A 7402-nucleotide genomic window follows, 5' to 3' on the forward strand; every position below is an offset into this window, starting at 1 on the left:
TTGATCACGTGTCAACTGCTCCTTATACTCCTCAACATAATGGAATAGCATAAAGAAGAAACAAGGCCATATTGGACACGGCGAGATGCATGTTGAAGCATAAGAACTTGCCAAAATCCTTATGGGGTGAAGCTGTTTCAACTGATGTTTATATACTGAATAGGTGCCCTACCAAGAAGATGAAGAACAAGGTTCCTGAAGAAGTGTGGAGTGGCAAACAACCATCATTGAGTCATCTGAAGCTGTTTGGCTCTCTGTGTTACAAGCATGTTCATGATGCAAGAAAAAGCAAGCTTGATGACAAAAGTGAACCTATGATTCTGGTAGGATATCATAAGACTGGAGCATATAGGTTGTTCAATCCAATTAATCAGAAGATTATGATTAGTCAAGATATTTTGATTGATGAAAATTCTGCCTGGGATTGGAATTCTATTAATGCAATTTACAAGCCATTGATGAGTTATGATCTCGACGAAGCAAGTAATGATGTCGAAGTCGAAGATATTATCAATATTCCAGTTGAAGTCGAAGTTGTTATTGACATACCCGACACATTAGAAATTAGAGAGGTTATGGATAGCAGAAGTCACGGACCTCAAAGAACTAGAGCTCGTCCAACAAGACTTCTAAACTATGAAGTGGTTGGTGATGATGAAGTCACAACAGATGGAGAACTAGTTAATTTTAATTTACTTATAGATATTGAACCAATCAACTATAGTGAGGGTTTAAAGAATATGAAGTGGAAGTCTACTATGGTCGAAGAGTCATGAGCAATCAAAAGATACAACACATGGGAGTTGGTCGAAATGCTAGTCCATATAAAATCTATCAAAGTGAAGTGGGTGTTCAAGTTGAAGTACAATGTTGATGGGTCGATAGCAAGACATAAGGAGAGATTGGTAACTCGAGGATTTCTTCAACGAGTAGGACTCAACTACTCTGAAGTCTTTGCACCTGTCGTAAGATTGGAAACTGTTCGACTAGTGGTAGCCTTTGCATGTAAGCAAGGTTGGTCGACATTTCACTTAGATGTGAAATCGGCATTTTTGAATGAACCTTTAGATGAAGAGGTGTATGTAACACAACCTCATGGGTTTGTGATTTATGAGGAAGCAAGCAAAGTATACAAGTTGCACAAAACTCTCTATGGTTTCAAGTAGAAACCTACGACATGGAATAAGAAGATCGACTCATACTTGGTCGAATTAGGATTCATCAAATGAAAATTTGAGTATGGTGTCTATGTTCAGGTTATGGCACAAGATATAACAATCATTTACTTATATGTCTATGACTTGTTAGTAACTAGAAATAGCTTGAAGAACTTGTCAAAGTTCAAAGTGCTGATGAAGAAGGAATTTGAAATGTCAGATCTGGGAAAGTTGTCATACTTCCTAGGCATGGAATTTCAACTGTCGAAGAAATGTATGGTGCTATATAAAAGAAATTATGTCAAGGAGATACTCAAGAGATTCAAGATGGATGTTTTGACTCCTGTATCTTCACCTATCAAACCAAAATTGGAGTTGGAGAAGCATGGAGAGGAAGACAAAGTCGATGCAACTTTGTTCAAACAAATTGTCGGGTCTCTAAAATATGTGTGAAATAGTTGGTTTGATATATGTTTCTCAGTTAGATTAGTGAGCAAATATATGAGTGAATTAATGGTGTCACACATGAAGCCTGTAAGAAGAATCTTGAGATACTTAAAAGGATCGAAAAACTATGAAATTTTATTTTGATGAGACTCTAAAAGAAAATAAGATATGGTTACTTGTTATTCAGATGTTGGTTGGTGTGGAGATAAGTAAGATCGAAGAAGCACTACTGGATATTTCTTTCAAGTATTCGGTGCCCCAACCTCATGGTGCTCGAGAAAGCAACCTGTGGTGGCATTATCATCTTGTGAGGCTGAATGTATAACAAAATCCTATGTTGTATGTCAAGTAATTTGGATCAAATATGTGTTGGAATAGATCGAGGTTGAAGTCAAGAAACATCTGGTACTGCAGATCGACAATAAGTCAACCATAAATTTCTGGAAGAATCCAGTTTTGCATTGAAGAAGTGAGCATATAAAAGCTAGATTTCGCTTCTTAAGCGAGAAGGTAAATCGAGGTGAACTTGAAGTAAGACTTTGCTTAAGTGAAACACGATTGACTAACATTTTCACCAAAGGATTAAAGATCGACATGTTCCTAACGTTGAGAAAGAAATTAGGAATAGTTCATATTGATAATGATTAGTGTGTTTCAGCAACTTGAATTATAGGGGGTATGTTTAGATATTAGATATAATTCAAGTTGAGTTGTGTGGCCTAAACCCAAAGCTAATTAGGGTTTATGGGTTTAGGGTTTAGGGTTTAGGGTAAATCGAGGTGAACTTGAAGTAGGACTTTGCTTAAGTGAAGCACGATTGACTAACATTTTCACCAAAGGATTAAAGATCGACATGTTCCTAACGTTGAGAAAGAAATTAGGAATAATTCATATCGATAATGATTAGTGTGTTTCAACAACTTGGATTATAGGGGGTATGTTTAGATATTAGATATAATTCAAGTTGAGTTGTGTGGCCTAAACCCAAAGCTAATTATGGTTTATGGTTTTCTACTTAGCTTGTTATTTTACTTAGCATTCAAGTCATTTAGGTGTATATAAATAGACTATTTGTAATTGAGTATTATCATTCAATTAAATAATACAATCTTTATTTCCTTATTCTCTCTCTTTCTCTCCTCACTAAAAGTGCCTTAAACACTAACATATATTGTAATTCAGTTTTAACAATAATAATAGCATTCAATATTAGTAATTCTTATTCTTCATTCTCTCTCTCTCTTTTCTCTCCTTACTAAAAGTGTCTCACGCACTAACACACATAATTTCTCAAGCTTTTTTTGCAACATGTTACACATATCTTGCTTGTGATTACAGGGTTAGTTATAATAGCATGAAATATGAATTCACTTACTTTTCTACTGCAAAAATAATGAAGTTATTCCCCTTGCATTTGTTTTCCTTCATTCTCATTTTAAATTTTACTTATCTCACGATGTCTTCTTATTAGATACATGGTTAGATTAGTTAGTTGTCTTTAATTTAACTAGCATGTTACTTAATTGGGCAAGTTAGTTAGTTATTTTTAATTTAACTAATTTGTTATTTAGTTAATGAGATTAGTTATTTGTTCATAAAAGTTATATAACTCTTATAATCATGTAACAATGACAATTTCTCATTATTCAGTATGTTCTATTATTTTCTTCAATTCATGGCTTCTATCAAGAATTGTAATGTGGTATTAGAGATATTATTATTCTGCAACATTCTTTCGTTTTCTATTTGATTCTTGAATAATTTTTTCACACTTCCAGAACCATTCTCATTTATAAAAACTCTAGCATGACTATTTCATGTTGTAGTTGGTTTATTTCTTTCATATGTTTGTGATTCAGAGTTATTAATTTCAGATAGCGGAGCAGAGTAGTCAACTTAAAAAAAATGAGATAGTGGAATAACTGATAATGGAATAATTATATGATAAATTATATATATATATATATATATATATATATATATATATATATATATATATATATATATATATATATATATATATATATATATATATGAAATCAAATATCAAAAAACAAATCAATGGCGTGCCTTTCTCTCATGTAACTTCTTTTTTCATTTCATTCAATTGTATGTAAAACGAGTATTCTTTTATGTAATGTAATGAAGAAAGAAAAGAAGATAATATCAAATGAGAACAACCATAGAGGTCTACCTTAGAAGTATAAATCATTCTTAGGTTTAACTTAGGTTCTCTCGTTGGCTTGAGGAAACAATTATGTTATGGGTCATAATTGTATTATTTTTTCTATGTATGTTGATGCATATGAATGTATATTGATGCAAGTGAGAGACGATTTATATGACAAATAAGTCGGTGAGATCAACTTAATTACAAATTCCATCAAAATAAATATTAAGTTTAAGTTTTCTAATATTTATCACTCATGAATACTAGTATCAAATAATATAGGTTTCGCCTACCCCAAGATGTATGTTTTATATTAGTAAGGCGAGATGGGGTAATTATAATATCCAATTGTCAAACTCTGGGTTTAAATTAACTAAACTAATTATAGTATAATTATATATGTTTATAAGCAAGAGTTTAGAACAATCCATATAATGGATTAGAATAAGGAGTTATTCACCTAACTGATAAAGTTTGAGAGTTGTATTAGATATAATTTGAATGAGTTACTACCTATATAATTGAATTTTGTGTAATTAGTGTATTGCTAACTTAAAACAAAGTAAAATGTAGATATCGGTCCACTACAAAATCTTCCAACGAGATTTTTCGAATCAAATATTAATGGTTATTTGGTTTGAGTAAAATAGTAGAAGCGTATTTAATTAAATACCTAATTGAATATATTTTAATGATACTTATATTTTCACATTTTTAAATGTAGATTATCATATCAGCAAACACTTCAAACAGCATTTTTCGTTCGATCCTTGACAAGGAAAATTTGTCTGAGACAAATTTTTTAAATTGACACTGAAACTTGAGGTTTGTCCTCAAATGTGTGAAACAGTTGTATGTCTTAGGGAAACTTATTCTTTAAGAGGAGTCTCTTAGTTCTGCTTCTAGGAATGAAATAGTTTTTTATAAGAAGTATGTTGACGATGCTTTTGAAACTGTCTATTTCATGCTGACTACCATGAACTCTAAGTTGCAAAAGAAAACATGAAGAGAATAGAATAAGTTACATCATTGTTAATAAAGCAGTCTATAGAATCTTGGTTGCACTTCACAAAAACCAAATCTTTTAACTTTTTATGATCTAGCTTGCTTCTCTTCTTAGAATGAATTTAGATTATATTTCTTAAATAATATAATTAATTTCAAATCTAACTAGCTCTAGTCTAACTATATAAAAAACTATAAATTTAAACTTACTATCTTAAAAGTAATCCATTTAATCTCACACCCTGATGAGATGCATGTTAGATTTAACACTTTTATTGCAATTTCTTAATAATGAAGACAATGGTCTTGATACATGGTCGACCACTCAGTTGTAACTAGTAATGGAATAACTAATTAGTATTTAGTGTGTCATTCTAAATTAACAAAAGAATGGACTTTAACTTACTAGAAAACATGTCTTCCCTCGTTCTAATTGCTAAAGGTATGTTGAATGTGTCTTACGCCTTCCAATGCATAACAATCTTAGATAAAAAATTATCATTATCTATTGCATCTATTGAAAGCCTCTTAATGCAATAAAAAAAGTCCATCTATCACATCCATGTCTTTGGAAATGTTTGGATCATTGTAGAAGTGTTGTGGGTTAAGAAAATGCCCAATGCATGCAATGGACGATGAAGTTGATGTTGGACACGTGACTTCAGACACAAGAGGGGTGAATTGTGTGTTTCGAAAAAGCTTGATTCTGAATCAAATTTAGGATTATTTCTAGTGTTTAAAAAAATAGATTTTTTTAAAGTAAGCCACAGATAATAAAATTCAGAAAGTAAAGGGAGGAAAATAAAAGTTAAGGAAAAAGAGAAAAATACCAGAAGTTATGAGGTTCTGTCAAAAGAAAAGACCTAATTCTCTCCTCGAGATTTGTTCATGAGAGTATCCAATAAACTTAAGAGTTTTTAGTAGGTTAAACTCTCGAACTTCCTTCTAGTAGGTTTCAACCAAACACCAAACACGAAGAGAAGTAACGAGTTTTCCTTCCAAATGATGGATTAAAGTAGTTAGTCTCCTTTCCACAAGAAACTTTGAGTGGTTAGTCTTCAAGTTTCAAAACTAATATTTTACATTGGCTGATTTTGAACCTGAGAGAGCTTTTAACATCAGGTTGAGCTCACCAACCGAATCTTGGTTTTATACCGGGCTAACCAAGAACTTGTGAAATTTTAACATCAGGTTGATCTGGAACTGAAGTAAGTTTTTAACATTGGGCTAAGCTTAAATCAAACATTGGTTTTATATCGAGCTAACCAAGAACCTATTAGATTTTAGCATCGGGTTTATCTCGAATTGAAGTGACAACTTAGTAACTAAATACCCAAAACCAAGTTGTTAACAGGTTTAGCTTCGAACCCAAATAAATAATCCCTAAATGGATGAATTATTCAACCAAGATAAAAACAAACTCCCTTGGTGAATTTTCAATACTACTCTTATAGAAATATAAAACCCTCACTTGCAAAAACAAATTTCTCAAAAGCGCTACGACTTATTCTAGTGATAGAAAGTAAAGAAAAAATATTTTAGAGAGAGAGAGTGAGGAATTAGGTATGAAAGCTCACATTTCAGGATATGAAAATATGTGGGAATGAACTTATATTTATAGGATAAAGGTTGGTACAAAAAATGAATTTTTTCGGGGCCATAATTTATGAGCCAATTGATTGGCATAAATCACCAATCGATTGGTTGGCTAGAAAATAACCGTTTAGCTTGTGAAATTATGTTCTTTGCATGACAAATGTTGGACACAATATCTTAGACAATGTATACCATATAAAATAGTTTATAACAGACTAAGGAATTTAAAGCAGGAAGCAATAAAGAATACAATCAAATCCTTAACCCAATTCAATGCAACATCACCTACATTTGGGGGGCTTCCAATCCAAGAAGGAAATTCATTCTCAATAGTACTATTACAAATAGTCTTAGATGAACAAACCTTGTTCAATGCCTAATTCATAATACTACTTGTGTCTTTCTATTTAGGGTTTCCCCTAAATATGAAACTCCTCGCACTTTCTATTAATCACCACCCTAGTGATTTATGCTTTTAACATATTAAAAATGTTGAATTACAACTCAACTGGAAATCAACCTTTATGCCTTGAATATTTAATTTAGGTTTCTTTATAGGTTTACAATAAAGAACAAGAATAAAAATACTCAAAGAACAAACCCTAGCATAATAGATCTTCAATACTTGTGTGTCATTTTTCATTGGGAATTAGTCTTCTTATATAGAAAACAATCTGTTGGGCATGGGAAATTGAATTAAATGCAAATATATTTGATTAATGCAGGTTTGATTTGCTTATTAATTAATGTCCACCAAGATATTTGATCTCATTCAATTTGATTTGGTGTTGGACAATCTTTTTAGCCAATCTTCTTTAATAACACATTGCTAAAAGATACAAAACATAAATTACAAATCTTCTTGGAATCAATCAAAAACAAGCTCAAATTTACTCATTGAATATGTCTTCCAAACTAAGGAAAAATGCTCACACATGCTAGAACATTATATCCCACATATTGCCTCTTCACAAAATCATCTTGTTTAGCCCATGTTATTTTATCTAAAGCAGCATAGCAAAGGAAC

This window comes from Lathyrus oleraceus, chromosome 1, assembly GCF_024323335.1.
Source record: "Lathyrus oleraceus cultivar Zhongwan6 chromosome 1, CAAS_Psat_ZW6_1.0, whole genome shotgun sequence".
NCBI classification, from domain to species: domain Eukaryota; kingdom Viridiplantae; phylum Streptophyta; class Magnoliopsida; order Fabales; family Fabaceae; genus Lathyrus; species Lathyrus oleraceus.